Source organism: Sylvia atricapilla, unplaced genomic scaffold (genome assembly GCF_009819655.1).
Source record: "Sylvia atricapilla isolate bSylAtr1 unplaced genomic scaffold, bSylAtr1.pri scaffold_75_arrow_ctg1, whole genome shotgun sequence".
Classification (NCBI taxonomy): Eukaryota; Metazoa; Chordata; class Aves; order Passeriformes; family Sylviidae; genus Sylvia; species Sylvia atricapilla.
In genome coordinates, this window is record NW_027077159.1 from 9,526 (window position 1) to 35,331 (window position 25,806).

The 25,806-nt window shown below is 37.2% G+C and overlaps 1 pseudogene; it reads left to right on the top strand.

Annotated features, from left to right (window-relative positions):
- Nucleotides 1-246: 246 nt before the first annotated feature.
- LOC136375026 (protocadherin Fat 1-like) overlaps nt 247-25,806 on the top strand; it is a 34,102-nt pseudogene continuing 8,542 nt past the window's right edge.

Below are 25,806 nucleotides of genomic sequence, written 5' to 3' on the forward strand. Positions count from 1 at the left end.
CTCTTTAGACTTCTGTTTTGCTACATTGACCTTTGGATCCCTCAGCCAGCAGAAAGTGATTGTTCAATCAAAAGGGATTCTCCTTCAGCTAGACCATTGTTTCAGGTTCTATAGTAACTAAGACTCAGCATCCTACAACTCAAAGTCAGCTTTCATTTCTATTTCGATTATAGGTTTCATATTTTCAGAATCTTTTGCTAAGCAATCATATTTATAAGGTTTCCCTGATTCCATCTTCCCCAACAGGTTCGAGATCAGGACGTTCCTGTGAAGCGCAACTACGCCAGAGTCGTCATTAATGTCAGCGACAAACGATCATGCCCCGTGGTTCACCAGCCCTTCCTACGAGGGACGAGTCTATGAGTCAGCAGCTGTTGGGTCAGCAGTGCTGCAGGTTACAGCACTGGATAAGGACAAAGGGAAAAATGCAGAAATCGTGTACTCTATTGAATCAGGTATATTCGCTTCCTTACGTTTTCAGTCCGGTGAACTCGCTGATTTTTCGACTGTAGCTGGGTAAAAACACATCTCTGAAAAGAAGGGGCAGTGCACGTTCATGTGCCGTATTCTGAGAGAGTATCCAAGATATACAGCCTCAGAGTGTTTAAAAGAAAACTACAATATTCATCTCTAGCCTTTAGCTCTTTGTTATCCTCTAGATACATTTGGCGTATTTTAGTAGTAGGGAAGAAAAAGCCATCTTGAAACATTCAAAAGGAGTAATTTCTTTAGAAATTACAGAATTATTTCATTCAGGTCTAAAAAATGCATTCTATTTTGATATTGTAAATCTTGCTTTTTGTGTCATAGGCAAAGCATGGACTTGATGAAAAGAGCCTGAGAAAAGTGCTTTTGTGTTTAATTAATGCAGAAGTAAGGAGCTCAAAAATAACTTAAATATGCATGTACCTAAATAGTCCCAGCTTTCAAGGTAAACTTTCTGATAGATGCAGCAAAGAATGGGATGCCTTCCATACTTCCCTCTGGCTTTTAGTAGTGAGACTGCTATTCTATCTTACTAAAATATTTGAGAAATTCCTTATGAGTTGGTCAATTTGGCATTAAGACTCCTTCCAGATTGTAGGTCAGGAAAGAGCTGCTCCTTTTTTTAACCTTAGAGTATCTTTCTGAACTTGCCTACAACAATGTGATTCAAATGGTGGAAATTTTTAATTTTAGAAATCAGAATGACATTGATGGAGTTCACTTACCAGACAGAAGTGGGTTTTGGTTCAGTCCATTAAATCTGAAAATTAATACAGTTGGCCATTATCAAAGTCCTGAGTTTTGTAGACACCATGACTAGTGAAAGTTATTTAAATTTCATTTCTTACGTGAAGCACTACTTTCAAGATAAAAAATAATTTAAAGTAACAATCCCAGTAACAAGCATAAGAGACTGTATATTAAAGAGAACACCAACAGGCAAAAAGTTACTCAGTTACTTTCCATGCAAATTGATATATGCAGATTTTTTTTAATTTGCATAAAATTCTGTGAAAGGATTGGAATTTTCTACAATATTTTTTTTCTTCCCCAAAGTGCTGTTTTCATACAGCATAAAAGCCTAAAGCATACTTTAACACCATTTTTAAAACAAAGCTGTGATTGTGATACTGACAAGAATGAATGTTTTTGAGTGTCTCATAAGTTGCTTAAATTACATGAGATTTTTCTCTCGTTTCTAAAAATATGATATTTACTAAGCAGGACACCAACATCCATGAATTTTTTTTTTTCCTTTCCCATTTTGTTAGTGCTTGTTTTATGAATGCCAGACAATGGCAAGAAAAAAAATGTGTGCCTGCAGTCTGGAATAAAGTAACAGGCTGTTCTCTTCCTTTCTTCTAGTTTTTTGTGGGAGTAAATGTAAGACCTGTAAGGTTTATTTTATAGGACTGTGGTCTACTGGGAGGTTAAATCATTATAATTGATATTTTAAGCAAATGGAAGGAACATTCCTTAAATGCTTGTAATGGCTGCTTAGATTTGTAATGGGATAGTCTAAGAATGCCACTGTGTTTAGAGTCTCCTCTAAAAACCCAAAAATACCCAACCAAAAAACACCCTAACAAAAAAACCCAAACAAAACACAAAACCTCCTTCTTGTGTGCAGAACTCAGAAGTTCTTAATGATTTTTTTATGCTGAGATCATGGCTTTAGTAATGCAATTTTTTAGGGAACTAAAAATGTTAAATCTTAGTATATTCAATACATGAGCAGAGTCTTGTTTGCAGTGTAGTTCAGCTATATATTTCAAAATTGAGGCAAACAAGTGTTTATACTAAAGCTGGTTCTTAGCAGGCATTATTTTTCTTCCAATTCTATCACTGGGAATAACTTGTCTATGTATCAGTAGGAAGTTAAGAGAGGTAACTATTTGTCCAATGCAAAAAGTTTGTTTTTGAAGCAGTAACTGAAGTAATGCTTGTATAAACAATTAAGATTCACAAGGGTTTGTTACAACCCTTCTTTTTTTCTTATCCAAAGCATACCAGTTGTTTTAGATTATAAAAATGTAACTTTTATTCCACTAATATTAACTTCTGATATAAATCCTTTCAGCTACGGTCGATATTTACATTTGCTAAAAGAAAATGTTTTGCATTTATTTTCAAGGCTTGGATGGCTTTGCTAACTATATTTTATGCAATATTTCCACAAGTAAAGTTAGAATTACTGCCAGCCCTTGATTACAGAAAACTTTCCAGAGAGGCTAACAAATGTTTATTAAGCAAAACGAAGTAACTTTTGTAGTCTCTGTGTTCCATCTATGTCTCTTTAAGTATAGAGCTAAATAAGCAGTTATCCCTTAAATTCTGTATGCCTCTTTCTTAATTGCTTTTTCTCTCTTCACAGGGAATATTGGAAATTCCTTCTTTATTGATCCCATTTTGGGTATGATTAAAATTGCCAAGGAATTGGATCGTAGTAACCAGGAAGAATACAACCTGATGGTAAAAGCTACAGATAAAGGACATCCTCCAATGAGTGAAGTGACCTCTGTGCACATATTTGTTACGGTTTCTGATAATGCCTCACCAAAATTCACGGCCAAAGAATATATCTACAGAAATCAGTGAAAGTGCCAACGTTGGCAGTTTTGTTGGAATGGTTGCAGCATACAGTCAGTCCTTCTGTAGTTTATGAAATAAAAGATGTATACAGATGATGCCTTTGCTATCAACCCAACTCAGGTGTCATCGTTACTCAGAAGATACTTGATTTTGAAACTTTGCCTTCTTATGTTTCTAACTGTGCAAGGAACAAACATGGCTGGCTTGTCCAGTAACACAACAGTTTTGGTTCATCTCCGGGATGAGAATGACAATGCACCAATTTTCATGCAGGCTGAATATACAGGACTCATCAGTGAATCAGCTTCAATTAACAGTGTGGTTTTGACTGACAAGAATATCCCGTTAGTAATTCGAGCTACAGATGCTGACAAAGAATCTAACGCTTTGCTTGTTTATCAAATTGTTGAACATCTGTCCGCCAGTACTTTTTGCCATTGATTCTAGCACTGGGCCATTCGGACAGTAATGAGTCTGGACTATGAGGAGACAAATATTTTCCCACTTTTCAGTGCAAGTCCATGACCACGGGGAACCACGTCTGTATGCGGAATATGCAGCTAATGTTACTATTTATGTGATTGACATCAATGATTGCCCTCCTGGTGTTTTCAAGGGGACCTATATGAGACATCCATTCTGGTTCCAACTTATAAAGGCGTGAAAGTCATCAGCGTAAATGCCACTGATGCAGATTTCAGGCGTCTTTTCCCAATTAATTATTCCATTGTTGAAGGCAACATTGGAGAAAAATTTTCAATAGACCCTAAGACTGGAGATGTAACCGTACAAAACACGACTCAGTTAAGAAGCAGATATGAATTGACCGTGAGAGCAGCTGATGGCAGATTTGCAAGCACTGCATCTGTAAAATAATGTGAAAGAAAGCAAAGCAAGCCAGCTGAAGTTCACACAGAGTTCTTACTCTGCAAACGGTGCAGGAGAATTCCACAGAGGCAAAAACAATAGCTGTTGTTACTGCTATAGGGAATCAAATTAAATAGGCCTTTGTTTTACCATATTCTAAATCCAGACAGCAGATTAAAATAAGCCAGACTCAGGAGTCCTTTCAACAACGGGAATACCATTTGATCGCGAACAGCAAGAATCTTTTGATGTGCTCGTGGAAGTGACAGAGGAAAATAAACCATCAGTTGTTGCACCATTGTAGTTAAAGTCACAGTAGAAATGTAAATGATAATGCTCCGTTTTTTGTCAATCTTCCATATTATGCTGTTGTAAAGTAGACTCTGAAGTAGGCCACGTTATTCAACGTGTGACAGCAGTAGATAAAGATGCAGGCAAAAATGGAGAGGTGCATTACTATCTCAAAGAACATCACGAACATTTCCAAATTGATCCCACTGGCGAAATCTCCCTGAAGAAGTTGTTTGAAACCAGACACACTAAATAAGGAATATCTGGTAACAGTAGTGCAAAAGATGGAGGAGACCCTGCATTTTCAGCTGAAGTTAGAGTCCCAATTACAGTTATGAGTAAAGCGATGCCAGTGTTTGAAAAAGCCTTTCTACAGTGCAGAGATACCAGAAAACATTCAGCTCCACAGTCCTGTGGTACATGTACAAGCAATCAGCCCTGAAGGACTCAAGGTGTTCTACGCATCACGGGTGGAGATCCTTTCAATCAGTTCACTATCAACTTCAATACTGGAGTTATAAATGTTGTTGCCCCTCTTGACTTTGAGTCTCATCCAGCCTACAAACTGAGTGTCCGAGCCACTGACTCCCTGAATGGGGCACATGCTGATGTGTTTGTAGACATAATAGTGGAAGACATCAATGATAATCCTCCTGTGTTTACAGAGCAGTCTTACATTGCAACTCTTTCTGAAGCATCTGTTGTTGGAACGTCTGTTGCTCAAGTGAGCGCCACAGATGCCGATTCTGGAACAACAGGGGGATTTCCTATCACTTGGTTGAAGATAATAGTGGAAGTCATGACTACTTCCACATAGATAGCAGCACTGGGCTCATTCTTACAGCAAGAACTTTGGACTATGAACAAATGAAGCAACACAAGTTACTAATTAGGGCCGTAGATGGTGGCATGCTGCCCTTGAGCAGTGATACTGTTGTAACTGTGGATGTAACTGATCTCATGATAACCCCCCTCTTTTTAGCCAATTGCTTTATGAAGCTAAAATTAGTGAACTGGCTCCTCGAGGACATTTTGTGACATGTGTGCAAGCCTCAGATGCAGATAGTTCAGATGTTGACAAGCTGGAGTACTCCATTCTGACAGGCAACGATCAGAAGAATTTTGTGATTGACAGTAAAACTGGCATTATCACCATCTCAAACCTACGCAGACAGGCACTGAGATCACATTATAATCTTAATGTGTCGGTTTCTGATGGTGTCTTCAGAAGCTCAGCCCAAGTCCATATAACTGTGATCAGTGCCAACATGCACAGTCCTGTCTTCAGCCAGAATGGAGTATGAGGTTGAACTAGCTGAAAATGCTCCGTTGCATACTTTGGTTACTGAAGTTAAAGCGACAGATGAGGACTCTGGTACCTATGGCCATATCACTTACCACATTGTAAATGACTTTGCCAAAGACAGATTTATACAAATGAGAGAGGGCAGATATTTACCTCTGAAGAGCTTGACCGGGAAACACAAGCAGAAAAAGTAATTGCCATCAGTTTAATGGCCAAAGATTCAGGAGGGAAAGTTGCTTTCTGTACTGTTAATGTAATTCTTACAGATGACAATGATAATGCCCTCAATTCCGAGCAACAGAGTATGAGGTGAATATTGGGTCTGATGTTCCGCGGGGTACCTCGGTCATCAAAGTCTGGGCTTCTGATGCTGATGAAGGTACAAATGCAGACATCACATATTCGATTGAAGCAGAGTCCGAAAATGTAGAAGAAAATTTAGAAATTGATTCATTGTCTGGTGTAATTACTACAAAAGAAAGCTAATTGGTTTGGAAAATGAGTTTCTTACTTTCCTCGTTAGAGCAATTGATGGTGGAACCCCCCAAAAAGAGTCAGTTGTTCCTGTCTATGCCAGAATACTCCCACCAGAAGTGCCTCCTCCAAAATTTTCAGAACCATTTTATTCTTACACTGTTTCTGAGGACATTCCAATTGGAACTGTGATAGATGTTATCAAAGCAGAGCATAATCAGACTTAGTATATAATCTGATTAAAGGGAACACTCCTGAAAGCAACAGAGATGATTTTTTTGTCATTGACCGACAAACTGGAGAGTTGAAACTTGAGAAGAACCTTGATCATGAAACAACAAAGTGGTACCAAGTTCTCAGTTCAAGCACAGTACACAAGTGAAGATTATAATGTTGTTTCCTCAGTAGAGGTAAGCATTCAGGTAAAAGATGCGAATGATAACAAACCCATTTTGGAGTCCAACCCATATGAAGCATTCATTGTAGAGAACACACCAGCTGGAACGAGAGTCATACAGGTTAAAGGAACTGACTTAGATTCAGACTCAATGGACAGGTTACTTACAGCTTGGATCCCTCTCAAGAACTAGGAATTTTGGATTCTTTTGCCATAAACATGGAAACTGGCTGGATTACCACTCTAAAAGAACTGGATCATGAAAAACAAGACAAATACAAAATCACGGTGGTTGCATCCGACCGGGGTGAAAAAATTCAACTGTCTTCCATGGCTGTGGTTGAAGTGACTGTCACAGATGTGAATGACAATCCTCCACGGTTCACTGCAGAGATTTACAAAGGAACAGTCAGTGAGGATGACCCTCCTGGTGGGGTGATTGCCATCCTGAGTACAACAGATGCTGATACAGAAGAAACCAATAGACAAGTCTTTTATTATATCACAGGTAAATATTGGGTAATGTCAGAATAGCCATCTGAGTAGTGCTGGGATGATAGGAGATACAGCTTAATCTTTGAAAAAATTGGAAAGCATTTGAAACCATACGAGCTGCAAAGAGCGCGAATGTGTGTGTTTTAATATGAATATTAAAACTTCAGTGGAAAAATGAGTTTTAGTTGTCTTTGTTTCATGTGTGCCTTGCTTAAATGCCTTTCTCTGTATTATTTATACATTGAATTTGATTTAAAAAACTATACATAGATTAGTGATGTAAAGAAGAAATTAAAGAAATTTTACAAAATAATAGACTTATTTTCAGTGGAGTATTTATTGGTTTTATTTAGCATATGTCACGATATGATGTTTTCTATAATGCTACATGAATTTCTACATTATTTTTTATGGATTCTGTTGGCCACAGTGAATCTAACAATTTCTACCCAGGAAATGAAGCTGTTTCCTCATAAAGCCAGAAAGTTTTATTTTATTTGCCTTTTTTGTTTTTTTTTTTTTTTTTTTTTTTTTTTTTTTTTTTTTTTTTTTTTTTTGAGCTATACCTTAATTTTGATAGAGTAACAGTAGAAATCTCCATCCTTAAATATTTTTTTATTTTTTTGTATTTCAGGAGGTGATCCTTTGGGACAGTTTGCTATTGAAAATATACAGAACGAATGGAAGGTCTATGTCAAAAAGCCTCTGGACAGGGAAGAAAAGGATCATTATCTTCTAAATATTACAGCTACTGATGGGACCTTTGCAGCTAAAGCTGTGGTGGAGGTTAAAGTCCTAGATGCTAATGATAATAGCCCTGTTTGTGAAAAGGTAGGGCAGAGTCTTGTATCTTCCATTACCAGCTGCTTTCATACATAGAATTTACATTTTCTCTAAAATTGCTTCTCAGGAGACTGACGAATAGCTATTCCTTTTAAGCCAGTAACAAAAATTTGGACTATTAAAATAGAATGCTGTCAAATAAAAGACACTTCACAGACAGATCTTTTAAAAATCTGAAGACAATTCATTAGTAATCAGTGGGTATTTGAGGGATATAAGGAGAATTGTAGTAAATCTCTCCTGTGTTAATGCTTTTCCAAAAGAAGCCTGTAAAGCTGCAGCCATCATCATTTATATCCTTTATTTTATGAAAGAAGCAAAGTTTTAAAGAAAGATTAATCCCATTGCTTAGTTGAAATGTGTGTGTATTTCCTGGCATAAAAGAGTTGAAAAGAGTGGAACATTACCCTGCAATTGCAGTCAACAGCAACCAAAATCTCTAAGCCATAAATGTTTTCTGCTTACGAAGCTGTCTACCTGACCAGATTTTACAGTCTGCAAAAATGGACACGAAAAAACAAGGAATAGAAAACACTCAAGAAGATAGCCCCTGAAAGATGTTTTATTGCCTCTTTGGACTTTTCATAGTTGAACACAGATTAGAAATTACCAGGTTGAAATCTTCCCTTGTACTAGGAAAAACAAGTATACAGTGAACATAGGGTTCCTTTTCATAGTTTATGTTGGTTACTTCTGTGTAAATTGGTTGCAGTTATGCACACTGGCAAGTCAGTATTTTTAATCTTTTTTTCCTTTTATTTTCCCCTTTGTTAATTTTGGTGTTACAAGACTTAGTGCTTCTAATGTAATGCACATTCCTGACATGGTTGAGCTGTAAGAGTGCTTAGTGCCATAAAATTCTGAATCCTTTTTCTTAATTTAATCTAGAAGCTTTTGTGTCATTAAAAGAGTAGATATCAATTCCTTATAGACTGAGACAGACCTAGAAAAGATGATCCACCAAAAGACATAAAAATTAAATAAGCAGAAATTTTTAACTCCTATTTTGGGAACACATTCCATTGCCAGTTAATCAGGTACAAGTGTTTTGAGTTCTGAGCAATGCAGTTATGTTCAAAAGTCCCTATAGCTGCAGTATTAAATAATAATAATAATAATAATAAGTGTGAAGTGATTCATTAGAAAGCCATACTCTTTTCTCTTAATTTTCAGTTATTTAATCATCTGGTTCACACTGTATGTTACCAAACATTCAAACAGAATATTATTTCCTCTTTTGTTCCTTCTTCCCCTCCCCTTTCCAAGCTCTGCTTACTTTGGATGTTCAGTTTTTCACTGTAACTTTGAAATCTTGCAGACTTCATATGCTGATTCAGTTCCTGAAGATGCCCTTCCTGGCAAACTGATAATGCAGGTGTCTGCTACAGATGCAGATATTCGTTCCAATGCAGAAATTACTTACACTCTGCATGGCACAGGAGCAGAAAAATTCAGACTCAGCCCAGACACAGGTAATACACTATATTATACACTATACAAGAATCCAGTCACTTCATTTTATAAAATGTTTTGCTGTTACATTAAGACATAAATGTCAGTCGTTAAAATTTCCACTTAGGGATGGTTTATTGTACAATGGTTTAAAATGTGAGTTCTACTGCACAAATAATAATAATATATTGAATAAAGTCGGGCAAAAGGCAAGTATTTAAATATATGAGGAACTAAAGTGTAACAGGATAATTGCCCTGAAGCCAGAAACTTCCATGCTGAAGTGACTGGAATAAAAGTATGGCATTAATCTTTCTCTTTTTTATATTCACTGTAGTAGTAGCAATAATGGTTTGTAAATGAATATATCCTTCATTCAGATTCTCTTTGCCATCTTTTGTTTTGGAAAATTAAACGGGATGAGGTTGGATGAAGCAACAAATTTCCTTTCCATAGCAAACACCAGAAGTGCCCCCAGTTTTACTGGAATGAGATTAAGTCAAATTTATAAATGAGATTAACTTTTAACTTGCTTCACTTTGATCTTCATGCTTTTGTGTGTTTTGTATTATAATATAGGTCACAGTTGTTGCCAAAATCCTGTACTGTGCAGGCTTGCAGTAGACAAGCAGTAGGAAGGTAAACAGTGTAGAAAAAATGAAATAAGATGAATGAAAAAATGAGAAGAGATTAGAAGACTTCCAGTGACAAATAAGAAGACCTTACTTCATGTGTTTGGAGGTTGTTTTTGGCTTTGAATGTCACCTGTGTGACATGCTACTGTGTTGTAACAGAATTTGAGAATTGGTAGGACTAGAATATTCACAAAAAATGTTTCACAATACTTTTTTGAACTGTTTATAAGAAGACAGTGACTACACATAGTAGTATCCTCTCATGTTTTCTGTCACTTTAGAAAGAAAGTATGTGTTAGAGTAAAGACCTTATAGTGAATAGCTCTGTTATTCATGGAATATTAGAGGAGGAAATACCAATAGCTATGGAAGTAATACAACTAAACAGCCCAGGAAAACCAGGCATGCATTTAACCTTGCATTTTTTAAAAGCCAGAATTCTAATATTTTCATTTTCTTTTCACAAACACACTTGGATTTTTGCCTGTATACATATTCTCTCTCTGCACTATCAGAGAGTTTAGCTAATTTCTGTTCAAAGAGCATTAGAAAAGAAAAAAATTAGAGGGTTTTAGTTCTTAATCTTTGCAAGCTGAAAAGGCAGGTCACTTTTATGCTTTCCCAAAGTGGAGTTCATTTATGCAATCCAGCTGTTCACTTAGCCACTGATGAAATCACTGTGAAGAAGAAAATTGTTGTTTAGCTTTTCTGATTTTAGGGGGAAAACATGTTAGGGGTACTTAAGCCTTGCAACTTGCATCCACTTATGTGTTATGCTGTTTATAGGTGAACTGAGAACATTGATGGCACTCGATCGTGAGCAGCAAGCAGTTTATCATCTTCTAGTGAAAGCCACAGATGGAGGAGGAAGATTCTGCCAAGCAAACATCATCCTAACTCTGGAAGATGTGAATGATAATGCCCCAGAGTTTACAAGTGATACTTACTCCATTACAGTGTTTGAAAACACAGAGCCTAAAACCCTTCTGACAAGAGTGCAGGCAGCAGATGCAGATGCAGGTATGCATTTCCTTGACTGATACTTTTGTCATGTTCTCAGACTTACAGTATTAGTTCTGTAGTTTTATCCTGAGAAGTGTCAAGTATTTCAGTAGAGCTGACAGATGTCTGATGGACTCCTGAAAGATATATTTTGGTCTACTAAATCATTTAACACCTGACTTGCACGTGTGAGTAGCTTGGAAGACACTCCTATAGTGTCTTTGCAAAAAAAGCAGAGAAGGAGGAGAAACAAATGTAGGGTATTTTAATGTCATAAGGTATTATTGTTGTGTTTGATTAGGTTCATCCTTTCACTCCTGATGTAAGTAGTAGTGCTGTCAAGCCATATCTGTTCATGTAAATGGGCATTCATGGATTTTTGAATGTGTGCTTCTCAGGACAGCCATCCATGATCAACCATCAGGAAAACCCTGATTAGCTGTAGCTTTATGTATATGCTGTTAAGATTTCTACAGTCTCTTTGTCTTCATTGTTCAGTTACAGATATTTAAGTGAACATGAACTGGAAATGGCGTAGAAAGAGTTTGTTCGTAAGGCTTTGTTGTAAGGAACACAACACAAAAGTGTTTTTAAAAGTGTGTGATTTTCACATCTTGTCAATTTCTTAATCAAAATAGTGTTAATGAATGGTTGCTTCAGTCTCCTAAAACAACTGCCCTGCTTTGTTAAAAGCTAGATTGCTCATTTGGAAGGTAACAGACAGATGATTTTATACTTCACTAGTCTTCGAGGCTCAGGCAGACCAAAATACTTGCTCCTAAAATCTATAAGGTTTTTGTTTGCTTTATAAAGAGATGTTGCTAGAAATTATGCTCCTGTTAATTTTGAGGCATGATTCTTAAATAAACATACTGGTTTTGAGTCTAGTTAATTGATGCAGCCTGACTCACCCATATCCTTCTCTGTTACTACAAGCTTGCTAAGCAGATTCTGTTCTTATAAAGTTATAATTACATTTATATTAACAATTGTTTCATATTAACTAGTGCTGTAACTGAAGCAGAACCATGGTTCGTGTTTTCTGTGTGACAGAAAACCAGTGCAGTGAAGTGTTAGCTTAAATTTTTTTTTTGAAGAAATTCTCCCCTTCACAGGAGACGTTTTACTCCTTCTGAAATTTACTTTTAACATGAATGATAATATTTGCATGCACGTCTTATTTCTGTGGCTATCAGATGAATTATTCCCTTGTTACGTACTTTAAGGGCTGCTTCATACTTGAAAATTGTTTTCAAATGCAGGGTTGAACCGCAGAATCCATTATGCACTGGTGAACTCTGCAGAGGGGCAGTTCTCCATTGATGAATTCTCTGGAATCATCCGTTTGGAGAAGCCTTTGGATCGGAATTACAAGCTGTCTATACATTAACCTTGAAGGCTACAGATGAAGGTTTACCTCGAAGACTGTCTTCAACAAGTAGTCTGGTTGTTTCTGTTTTGGATATTAATGACAACCCACCCGTGTTTGAGCACAGGGAGTATAGTGCAAGTGTATCAGAGGACATTTTGGTTGGCACTGAAGTTCTCCAGATCTATGCTGCAAGCAGAGACATTGAAGCCAATGCTGAAATCACATACTCAATAGTCAGTGGGAACGAACATGGGAAATTCAGCATCGATTCAACAACAGGTAAGAGGTTATTACAGCTCTGAATGTACTTTAGGCCAAGCAAGCACAATGCCATACTCATTTCCTCCATAGTTCAACCAGGTAATGTACAATTTATATGCATCATCCTGGCTGTAAAGTTGCTGCTGCTGTCTTTTCACCCATTTTGCAGCGTGCTTACTAGAGGAGTGCAGTAAAATGTAGAATAGGAGCTATATTTGTTGCTTCTATTATTAGATTATACTTGGATTAGATTCATTCATCTGGCAAGAGTAAGGGTTTCCTAACTGGAAATTCCCCACTCTGGAGGCAGGCAGGTGGAAAGGCATAGATCTGTAATGAGGAACATAATAGTCTTTCCACAGAAAGTGTATGATCAGAAGGAATGGCCAGGCTTGGCAAAAGAAGGATTAGAAATAAAATTGGTTGGGAAGATTCGTCATTGGTCCACAAAGGCAGTACTCCTAGAGAACTTTGATATGGCATTAAAGAGAGCTTGGAATAGGAATATTATGTTCAACTTTATATCCAGCATGACGTGTATGATTTTAGGCTTGTATGATAGTCAGATTGAATCTCAGGGACTATTTAGGTTATGTTGAGAATTTTTCACTATTAAAGACAATTCTTTGTTAAAAATCAATAAACACCTCAATTTTGGTTTTGTTTACTTTTGTAGTTCTTTTTCTAGAGCTAGTTTCTGGTAAAGTTGTTTGGGCTTTGGGTTCTTTTGTTGTTTTTTAAATAAAATTTCTACCCAAAAGTTAATTCTAATTGAATTAGAACTGTTAGTAGTTAAATAGTTTAGTACTTAATTGTACTAGGATAGTGTAAATTATTATTCTACTTTTTCCAGTGGACATGCTGGTATTAAGGTATATAAGTACTTTGCCAGATAAACTTCCCATATTTGAAAGGAGTAAAATGGTTCCAGAAAAACTCATCCAGCAAATCAGTGTGTGTGCTAGGGACTGCACTAGTCAGTTAAACTGACTTTTAACTAGTCAGTTAAAAGCTCATATTAAAAAATGCAAGCCAAGTTGTTTTAAGCTGTGAACCTTTCTGTTAATGGTAGGAACTTTGCATATTTTTACTCACATGTGTAAAGCATAATCATTTCACTCAGTAGCTCTAACTTTACAGTGACAAATCAAACCCTGAAGAAGCTGTGTATTTGCCAGGTCAAAATAAATATTACAACACATAATAATACAACAGTAGCAGATTTTGATTGAGGTTTTTTTTTTTTTTTTTTTTTTTTTTCTTCCCTAGGAGCCATTTTTATCATTGAGAGTTTGGATTATGAAAGCTCTCATGAGTACTACTTGACAGTGGAAGCCACAGACGGAGGCACGCCTTCCTTAAGTGATGTTGTAACAGTGAATATTAATGTCACGGATATCAATGACAATTCTCCAGTGTTTAGCCAAGACACTTACACTGCAGTAATCAGTGAAGATGCTATGCTTGAGCAATCAGTTATTACAGTACGTATTGGGTGGTTTTTTACCTTGAAATAGTCTGTTGTGGTGATCATGCTTTCAGTTTTGAAGGAAGAAGGATTGATTTGAAGATCAACATCAGTGAATAGATATTTGCCACTGAGTGAGTTGAAAATTTACTTTGAAAAAGTTTCAGAAGTAGGGACTTCAGCTGCTGTGGGCAAGTAGATAATATTTTGTCAAATGTTTTATGTTCTCCTCGTGAGACCGTGACTTAACTTTCAGAAGAAATTCAGGAAATTAAGGAAAGGAAAATAAGGAAATATCCTATTGAGATGGCATTTCTGTGAACTATGAAATTTGTTAGACCAATAGAGCTGATCTTTAGGCTTAGTTAATCTGGAAGGTGCTAGAGTCTATTTCAGCCTGTTTTAAATGAGACTGTAATGTCCCTTAGGTTATGGCAGATGATGCTGATGGACCTTCCAACAACCACATTCATTACACAATTATAGATGGCAATCAAGGAAATCCTTTACAATTGACCCTACCAGGGGTGAAATAAAGGTGACTAAGCTTCTAGACAGAGAAAAGGTGAGTTTTCTGTGTTTTTAGGGCAGCTGGGATTAATTTACCTATACATAATTGATGAGCACCATTTTTTTACTCTATTTGTAAGCATCATGTCATGTTCCAAAATTAATATAATTATAATAAAGTGCAGCATCTGTTTATATCAGTACTTTTGGGAGGAAGAGAAAGGATTAAGTATATGAAGGAAAGCTTTGCTGAGAGTTGTGCTAAAATAATTCTTCCATAAAACAAAATCTGAGTTTGTTACTTGTTTCCTCTTCAGTAAATGTTTTAATTTTTTTTTAATTAATTTTTTAGATTTCAGGATATACCTTGACAGTTCAAGCTTCAGATAATGGAAGCCCACCTAAGCTTAACACAACTACAGTTAACATTGATGTTTCTGATGTAAATGATAATCCTCCAGTGTTCTCAAAAGGAAACTATAGTGTTATCATCCAGGTAAATACTAGTGAAGTAATTAAATCAATAATGTTATCAGACTGCGAATTTGTGATTTAAATTTTCCTGTATTTTTAATTAAGGTCGCCAGTGAGATTATTTATCAAACAAGTGTTGAGGGTTGTAAAATTCCTGTTTGCACGCTATGTAGAGACCTACATTGCAATTGTCAGAATCACAGAATGGGTGAGGTTGGAAGGGGCCACAGTGGGTCGTCTGCTGCAGCCTCTCTGCTCAGGCAGGGTCATCCCAGAGCACAAGGCACAGGATTGAGTCCAGACAGTTCTGAAATATTGACAGTGAGGGAGACTGCAATGACCTCTCTGGGTTATTTTTCAGATTCCTTATGTGTGTACATGTATATATATATATTATACATTCCATTTATGCATAGAACAGTCTTAGAATCATACAAGGATGCTAAAATACATTAAAATTCTGCCATTTCTTTTTAGTCTTAGGAGTTACTGCTTAGAAAAATATCCTTTAGGTACCTGTTTCTGTGAAGCTAGTGTTCTGCACCATGGCACATAGGTTAAGCCTCAATTCCCATTGGGCTCCTCTGGGATCAGCAGCAGTTAGAGCAAGAGTGGAATTTCACTTGGCTGCATACCAATCCTTTGACTAATTTTACACTGTAGGATGGTAGCAGTGGGCCACATTCTCAAGTGTCTGGTTCAGAAAACTGCTAAAGCAAAGGCAGCAGGGTCAGCATCTGTACTTCTTGTCTTCCTAAATGCAATAGGAAATAATTGGAAGTCAACAAAGGAATTGCATGAAGATGCTTGTAGATTAGTAATGTAAATGAGCTCAATCCCTTGTGTCCTGCTGTTGTTTCCTGGCCTGGTACAGTAGATCAGTGAGGATCAGACAATGTTGCCTGATGCACTGTGCCATCCTAACACACCACTTGTGTTTGAGACAAGTGTGCATCATTTTTAAAGGCAGCTTTCTGAAATAGGGCAAAGCGAATAGATACAGTATACACACAGGATGCAAATAAGATGTCCTGGATCTTGCTTTAAAAAGAAAAAACAAAAAAAAAACCCCACCCAAACAACAACAACAACAACAAAAGAAGAAAAAAACAAAACAACAGATTCATATTTATGTGCTATCAAATGTACCTCCTTTTCCCCAATTACAGTCTTTCTTGAAATAAATGTTAATTAATATCTCTGTTAAACTGCAGACTATGTACCCAATGTCTGTTTTGTATCCCTTACCCAATTAAAAAGGAAGACTCCTTGTTTTTATAGTTCATTCATATTCAATAGTTCATTCTGCCCTCCTTGAAGGCAGCAGAGAAAAAGGAGGAGTTGCCCAAGAATGCATCGTGTGCATTTCCTCATGTATTGGAGATGTTATATTTGGATGCAGTAGAAAATGTGCTTAGCTCTTAGGAAAATCTAATTACTTTGGATGTCCAACTGTAAATTTTAAAGCAATGATCTTTGTTTTGCTGAAAAGGGAGAAAGCTTCAGCTTTTTGCAGTATCTGATATCTAAGTTGGCTTATTCTCTCAGAAACAGAGAATTGTTATCAGGAGTTTTTACACCAGTGAAAGGGATGGCGTTTTGTTATCATTGTACTTTAAAATAATGTTTCTACTTTTCTTGCTTTTCAAATTATTATGTCTATATAAAAATCTGGCTGATACATTAGAGCACAAGTATTCTGGGAGAAGTGTTATAAGTGTTACATAAAGTTGTATGTATGTGTAAGATACATGATAAGCCAATATATGTGAAATGTCTGTGAAAACCTCTGACCTCCACGTGATGCAAATTTGAAGGGGTTTTATGATGCAAATTTTAAAACCTGAATTTCATATTTTAACTGGATGGTGGCTGTAGCAGCCACAGCTGTACTCAGAACTCGAATTAGAGGTCCAAGGGGTCAGATGAAGGAGGATATTTTTCTAGTCCTCCCAGCAAAGGCATTAGATTATTCTTAACAGGTGTTTTCTCTAAATTTCAAGTCTTTGTTGACTTGGTAATTGGGCTACAGTAATATTAATTCAGACCAGAAGTGGAAAATGTAAAGTGTCAAGGCTGAACTACCTTCAAAAATACAATACAAAGTTTAAAAAACTGCCTTTTTCCTTCTACTGTTTTTGAGTCTTATTCTCAGAAGTAGTAGTTTCCCTGAAGCAATATTGTCATTCTGATTTCTCTTGTACTGATTAATTGGTTTGACAGTAATTTTTTGAGGTTTCTGTTGGAAGGAAAAAAATCAGCATCAGACCATATCCTTTGTTATAACAAAACTTATATATGATCTACAGGAAAATAAGCCTATTGGCTTCAGTGTGCTGCAGCTAGTGGTGACAGACAGGGATTCTTCTCACAATGGGCCTCCTTTCCTCTTCACCATCCTGACTGGAAACGAGGAGAGAACTTTTGAGATCACCCCACAGGGAGTTCTGACCACAAGCGCCGCCCTGAACCGCAAAGTGAGAGATCACTATTTGCTTCATGTTAAGGTAGGATTGTTTTTGCCATGTTCTTCTTGCTGTTTTGCATTGTGAGTATTTAATTAACTTTGCCTACTCGTGTTCATTCCACCATATGTGTTTCTGTTAGGAGATCCACACATGCCATTTGAGGCACGTCTCACGAGGTGACATTAAGTCTGTTGGTTTAAATGCTGCACAGATGCAATGATAAGTTCAGTTAAACTTAGAGTAGAAGTAAGGTGTAAGTGAAATGTTCACTGGGGGAGTGGTCTTGATAAGGCCTTTGCCTTCAGGTTGGAATGTTGAAAAAACTAGCAGGGGACAGGCCCCTTGAGCCACTCACTGTTGGCTGCAGAATTCCTCTTGCCACTATCGTTCTGACCCTTGAAGCTGTGTGCTAGACTAAAGCCACATGATGAAAGCAGGGATATTGTGCAACACAGCAGGAATGAAAATTCCTCCTGTAGTGCCACATTCTTTTTTCGGTGGCAGTTGAAAACATTTAAGTTTGGACCTTTTTTCAAGGTATTTTCAGTAGACGTTTTTTCATTGCGTTGAAACTTGCAGTGCAGTAGTTTGAGATCTCAGGATCCTGTAATGGAAACCCCAACATAAAACTAAAAAAATGACCCTGAAATGCTATTACATATGCTACATTTGCCATTGTTGTGCAAAAAGACCAGACCATGTCCAAAGTTAGGTTAACCTAGCTAAGTTCTCTTAAATACTTCTGTATCCTAGCTTAAGAAAAGTTCAAACCAATTGCTTTAATCTTTTCTAGTCCTTTTAAATTCAGCTATAAATTAAGCAGCTAGGAAAAGAGGACTTAAAATTAATAGGCTAAAAATAGATGACCTTAATTCTTAAACTTCATTTCCAGATTCAGGTTTTAAGAAAAATTCTTACGTTCATTTTCACGTGAGGAATTTCTTTCAATCTCCAAATTATTCTTACACATATTATTGCAGATAATTTATGAGTAAACACGCACTTGCAAAACTTTAGAGCAGTGCTGTTTACAACAGCATATGCTAAATTCTCTCCACACTGGGATAATTGTGACATATTTATACAAAGTCTGTTTTCTTTGGGAAAAGAAGAAAAAATTCACACAGATACTGTAACTTGCTGTTTGAGTCACTGAAGTGTTAGTAACCAGAAGCCATCAGTAGAAGGACAGATACAGTTTCATTTAAATGTAGTTTAGTTTAGGGTTTTAGAATTGGGATGAAAATGGGGGCAGGTGTATATGTTATATAGATATTATGGATATAGATAAATGGCTCTGTTAGCCATTTTTTCCTCAGTAGTAATATGCCAATTACCCAAAAGTCACCTCTATGTTTATGGATGTTGTTCCTATATGTGGAATCACTGTACTGCATTCATATGTTTTACTTCAAATCTTCTCTAAGCATTAACTAATTTCAATTCATTTTGCTTTTAAATTGTATTCTTATACATTCATGTGCAGGCAGTTATGTTTGTTGTGTATAGACTGTCACACTGGCTGTCACATTTCATGATTGAGCTGCACCTTTGGCCCTGCCTTATGTGCCTGACTTTCTTAAGTGTGAGATGCCTGTCTAACATCTTCCTCTGGGTGGAATCTGCAATTCTTTCATTTCTAAGCCACTTTCTGGTCCCTAGTCTGCTTGTAAACAGCCTGTCAGCACTTCAGCTATCTTGTCTTCAGCACAGCAGCTGAAAAGGGCCTTTTTATTACTGAATTAATATGGGCTATTTGAATGGCATCCAGTAGCTAAACAAGTGTCTTCAAACAAATACACTCACTTAGAACAAAGACTTCTCAGAGATTGTAAACCATTAAAGCAGACTGTATTAATGTGCCTCTTTTTGTGTGCTTTAGTACCCAATCTCAGTATTTTGGACCTGTCTAATCTCTTGATTTCCAAATTTCTTGGCTGGATTCTTAAAATATATCACTGTCTTTTAATTGCCATTTGTCATTTTACACTTTGCTAGCTTTTTTCAATAGACATACTGATATTATTTGCTATTATCTTCCAATCCATGGGTATGAAGGCATCCAAGACTAAAACTATCATTTCTCTATCATAAGACTCCAGTTCCAATGATACACAAAAAAAACTATAGGCATGGCTGTTGAGGCAAAAATATTCTTCCTCTGTTCCTTTAAAATAATATTTTTCATAGGAAGGCATTTTCTCAATTTTGCTTTATGTTTAATATCTGCATTTTGATCTTGCAAAACACAAGTTAATGGATGTGTATGATCTCTTGATACCTATTTTCAGTTTTTTAATGACCTTAGGTAAAAACCTTTCAGTTTTTAATGACCTTTTTCACCTTAGTTGCTTTCTGAATGGATTGCTGAGGTAGTGATGTTTTTAATTTACAGGCATACTTTCATTTGAAAAGACTCATAACCAAAAGAAAAAAACACTAAAACCACACAAACCTTCCCCATGTGCATTCTGTGTACCTCCAAAAGACTTTACTTTTGTCATTTTAATAGAAATAAGGATTTTTTTTTTTCCCCAATGGTCACCTTATATGGGCATGCCACTTATTTGCTTGTCCTCCTTCCAAAGGAAATAGATTATCCATTAACAAATGTCTCACAGCATTAGTGTGCGAAATCTTCAGCTATGAGTCATGCAGTCCTTTGTGCCTCACTGTGAAGTCTTCAGTTCAAAACCACAGCACATTTTTAAATATCTGCTCTATTGAAAAAGCATTTCTCTTGGGGCTCTTCTTTCCGACTTGCTGTCCATTTGTTATAATTTTGCTTGTCTGTTTGTTTTGAGCCTTTCCTTGTTTCCCTTGGGCATTTCTTCTGTAGCTAAACTGCCTGCCTTGTCCTGTTTCCAGGCAGAGATCTAGGCAAAACAAAACTTTGCCAACTTGAGCTAAAGCTCTCGTTATTTATTTGGGTAACTGGAGGGCAAGTTTCTGGCCATGCCTGTCTTTTGGAGTTAACAGAAACAGATGAAGACATGTTGTTCTGTGAGATACGCATTACCTTTTAAAAAAGCCTCCTTTATGTGCCCATCCACAGATAATCCTGTGCCTGGAGTTACTCCTCTTTTGCTTAAATTTGTATAAAAAGTCCAAAGCAGCCTCTCTGCATAGATCTTCAAAGTGTACTCCATAAAATTACTGCAAAATCTTTTAAACAATGCAGGATATCTTCTACTTCCTTAGCCCTGTATATCCCCTCTGTACCTTCACATGTCTCCAGTTTTTCTTTAACTACTTCTTCAGTGTCACTTTCAGTAACTGGGAGAGAGTTCCTGGAAAAAAGGTAGATGAGAAACAAGGGGTGCGAAACAAAAGGAAAAAAGTGAACCCAAGGGAATGTTTTTTACTCACTTTTCCACTCTTCTTTTTACTGCCTTCATACAACAACAGTGTATGTCTTTGTCCAAAATGGAGAACAGGGTGTTCAAAAAGGCTTTAAAATTTAATTAAGCTGATACAGTTAAAAATAGTTAATTAACTGTCTGTAGCAAATCGCACTGCAGGTACCTGCCTCTTCTTTCCCCTCTCTGTGACCAAAAATCATGAAAGACAACATAATTAATTGTAACTTTCTGCGTGCATTTTTTTTTCTTTTGAAGTACTGTTTGGCACAGTGCATTTAGCTTGTCTTCCAGACCACCTCCTAACTGTAGTGAAGCATGTTGTACATTTCTATTGCATGACTCATTTCAAATTTGTAATGTGTTCCTGTGCTTGATATAAAAAAGCTTCAAGCACCATCTGCTGTCCAAAATCAGCTACTGTGCATTTCCTCTGTATTTGCTACAAGTGTTAATAGCTTCTGGGCATTTGCAGGTAATAAGAGCACTGTGGGCTTTTAATCTGGGGAGAAGTGAAAATGTATTTCTGTGCCTACTTTTATAGCTTTTTAAATTTTCAGTGTTCACTTTTATGTTAGGAATTGTGTTATAGAATTTAGGTAAAGCTATTTTCCTATAGGACTTTTCAGTGGGGATTTTTGGTACAAAAATACAGCTCCGCTGTATACAGTATAAATATCTATAGTAGAATTTGAGATAAAGCAAAAATTTAGATCTGTCCTCAACTTTCCTTTAGGTGGCAGATAATGGAAAACCACCGTTGTCATCTTTGACTTACATTGATATCAGAGTTATTGAGGAAAGCATTTATTCTCCAGCAATACTGCCTCTGGAAATCTTTATCACAGCCTTTGGGGAAGAATATTCAGGTGGTGTCATTGGAAAAATTCATGCAACTGATCAAGACGTTTATGATACCTTGACGTACAGTCTGGACCCCAAAATGGAATCCCTGTTCTCTGTCTCCAGTACTGGCGGCAAACTAATAGCACATAAAAGGTTAGATGTAGGACAGTACCTCCTAAATGTCACTGTCACAGATGGAAAATTTACAACTGCAGCCGATATCAGTGTGCACATCAGACAGATCACACAAGATGTGTTGAACCACAGCATCGCGATACGCTTCGCAAACCTGTCCCCTGAGGAGTTCATTGGTGATTACTGGCGCAATTTCCAGAGAGCACTAAGAAACATCTTGGGCGTGAGAAGAAATGACATCCAGATTGTTAGTTTGCAGCCTTCTGATCCTCCTTCTAATCTGGACGTCCTCCTGAATATTGAAAAGTCTGGTCTCTCTCACCACCCCATGAGAGTTTTGCTCCACAAGATAAACTCTTCTGTGCCTGACCTAGAGGAGATTTTAGGTGTCCGGATAATTGATGTGTTTCATAAGGTCTGTGCAGGCCTAGATTGTCCTTTGAAATTTTGTGAAGAAAAAATAACAGTGGATGAGAACATCATGTCAACCCACAGCACAGCCAGGTTGAGTTTTGTCACTCCCCGTCATCACAGAGCAGCAGTTTGTCTTTGCAAAGGTAAGAACAATAAGGAAAACGCTATCATTGAAAAGATTGTTCTAGTTTAGAAAAGCAGTAATCCACAGATGGAAATTTTTATTACAGGACAAGATTAGGAACATTCTGTAACTCTCTCCATAATAATTGCCTCATTTTATTCATAGTAAAGAGTAATTCTTTCTTATCTCATTACCTCATTTCTAGAGTTTACCTAATACAAGCTTATGGGAGCAGATATTTATTTTTTTTATAGCTACGCCTTAATTTTCCATTTTATGAAGTAAGTTAATTTTTTTTTGTTACTGCCTATCCTATATTGATGGCCATTTTCAGTCTTGTGTGCACAAAGGAAAGTTCCTGCAAAGTACCTGGATACTTCTTTGTTTCTGCTCAGAGGAGTAGCCCACACAGTTTCCAAACTTGTTTGGGAATGAGAGTGTAATCTGAGCAATAAATATTCATTAAAATATATGTAAGTACAAAGATTTCTTACAGAGGACTAATTTATCTTTATCTCTGAGGAAAAAAAAACATTGGTTTTTAAAATCAAGACTTAACCTTGCTGGGTGAACTTGCACATATTAAGTAAATATTTAAAGCCCATTCCTTTTCTGCCTCAAATACAGATGTGCTTTTCTCTGCTCTCCCCAGCCTACCCTGTCCATGTGTAATATCTGCATATTGTGTTTTGTGGTGGGTGATTCTGGTGGTAAGCCTTAAACCACAACACCAGTTTCACCTACTGAATTGAGTAATCAAGATAAGGATGAGCATCAGCCACACTCTTTGTCTAGTCTGTGTCAGTCGTGCCCCATAACTGTTATTCGCTTCTTGTCTGATTGTTAGGAATATCATTTTGGGGTACTTTCAGCTACTATATTTAAGACTCTCTTTTCACAAAATGCAGAAAAGAAATAATGGATTTGGTTTTGCAGAAGGGAAATGCCCCCTGGTGAACAGTGTGTGTGAAGGAAACCCATGTCCTGAAGGTACTGAATGTTTGGGAGATCCAAAGGAAGGAAAATACACCTGTGTTTGCCAAGACAGCAAAGCTGGACAATGTCCTGGTAAGGAACTAACTCTAAAAAACTCTGTGTAAAAATATATTACTTTCCAAATATAAATTCGATTCCAGTCCTGTGCTAACACTTTTTATGCTTTTCTGTGTTCCTAAGCATCAGCTGGCTCTGCTGTGACATTTACTGGGAGCAGCTATGTGAAATACCGTCTCATGGAAAATGAGAACAAAGAGGAAATGAAGCTGACAATGAGGCTTAGAACATACTCTGCTCATGCAGTTGTTATGTATGCTCGAGGAACAGACTACAGTATCTTAGAGGTATATTAAAATCTCCTAGTGCATATTTCCTCTTTCTTCCTACCATCTTCTTACTATTTTTGTGTCAGATTAAAAGATCGAGTCATAGCATCTCTGTAGAATTGTTATAATTGAAGATTGCCTTAAAGGTAGGGTGTGTTACACATCCAGGTGACAAACCTGTACAGAATTTTTTAAATGTGTAAACAAACAAAGCTTCCTGAATCATATATTTTAAACAACTTTATATTTATTTGCTCTAAAATACTCGAGTCCATACAGGAAAAGTTACTCAAAGCACAAGATGAAAGGTACTGAAATATTGTAATATTTTGATTATGATCTATGACCTCTTTACTAGAGGAACAAAATGTACAAAGTGTACATTTCAATTAAAGAAAACATACAGATCACAGTTGCTGTGACTGGAAAACGGTGTTATTAAACTGCTTTTTATGAACACCACAATCATCCTGTCTCTCCAGCAAACATAAACTTTTATAGGCATCAATATTTTATACTCTTTAAGCGTGCTGACCATTTATGGATGTTGTGGCTTTCCTCTGTAGATCCATCATGGAAGACTGCAGTATAAATTTGATTGTGGCAGTGGACCTGGGATTGTCTCTGTTCAGAGCACTCAGATAAACGATGGCCAGTGGCATTCCATATCTCTTGAAGTGGATGGAAACTATGCACGACTTGTTCTGGACAGGGTGCACACTGCCTCTGGTACTGCCCCTGGTACTCTTAGAACACTAAACCTAGACAATCATGTGTTTTTTGGTGGTCACATTCGTCAGCAAGGTACAAGACATGGTAGAAGCCCTCAGGTTAGCAATGGTTTCAGAGGCTGTATGGATTCCATTGTACTAAATGGACAAGAGCTGCCCCTGAACAGCAAGCCACGAAACTATGCACACATGGAAGAATCTGTAGATGTCACTCCTGGGTGCTTACTGACTGCCACAGATGGCTGTTCAAGCAGCCCGTGTCAGAATGGAGGCATCTGCAACGCACTGTCAAATGGAGGTAAGCTGCTCTTCAGTCTTCTGCTTTTGGGGTTCAAAATTGCTTTTAAACTTCTTTGTTTTGAAGGACAAAACAACTCTGTGCATAGTTCTTGGTTTCCCAGAGTTGTAGAAGGTCAGTTGTTGTGTAGGTAGGAAGGCTGTGTATGCCTTCTAGATTCAAGTCCTTGGGGTATGAAGTAGACAAAGTCCATCTGGCAAAGTAGGGCTTTAATCTTCAGTGTTGAGATCCAAGGTCCATCCTCTTAACTGCCTCTTCTGGAATCTTTCTTTAAAAATTCTGTAATCATTGAGACAACCTGTGTTTTGTGAGAGAAATGGAAATTATCCTTCAGTCATGTGTAAGGAAACTTGTACTTTTACAGTTTGCTTCATCTTTCGATGAAAACATTTCTATTTTTTCCTATCCTTTCTCTCTTGTAGCAGGTTGGTGGGTAGGGACGAATTTATCTTAAATCTGTAGGTGGGCAGGGAGGATTTAATCTCCAATCCAGTAAAGCCGTGTGCATCTTTCAAAAAGGCTTGTATTTGATTTCAGGTTACTACTGCAAGTGTGCACCTTTGTTTATGGGAACTCACTGCGATGTAAGTGTCAACCCCTGTGCTTCCAACCCCTGCCTTTATGGTGGGACTTGCATCCCAGTCAGTGATGATTTTATCTGCCAGTGCCGAGGACAATACACAGGTCAAAGGTATGTTTCTATGCCACATTGTACCATGAACCCCTTAGAAAACAGGATATAGATGTAACACTTCTTCTTTTTCCTTTTTTATCTGTTTCCTACTTAAAGCTCAGACTTTGAGGGGGGCTGGAGTTAACAGCCCCTGTGTTACACCTCTGAATCCCACTACAGCTTGTAGTAAGGTAACGTTCAGCTGCTTTTGTTTGGTTTGCCTTTGCAGATGCCAGCTGGGTCCATATTGCAAAGACAATCCCTGCAAAAACAGTGGCAAGTGTATTGACAGTTTGGATGGACCTGTTTGTGAGTGTGAAGCAGGCTTTCGTGGAGAAAGGTAGGTAGCGTTCCACATGTATTGAATTTTACTAGTGTTAATTAACAGATTAACTCTTCAAACTGCTTGCAATCTGGGATGTTGATAAAACAGCAAAATGCATGTAAGTCTGCAGTACCTTATAATAAATATATTGAAAATTGTTGAGAGCAAGACTGCAAGAAAGACTAG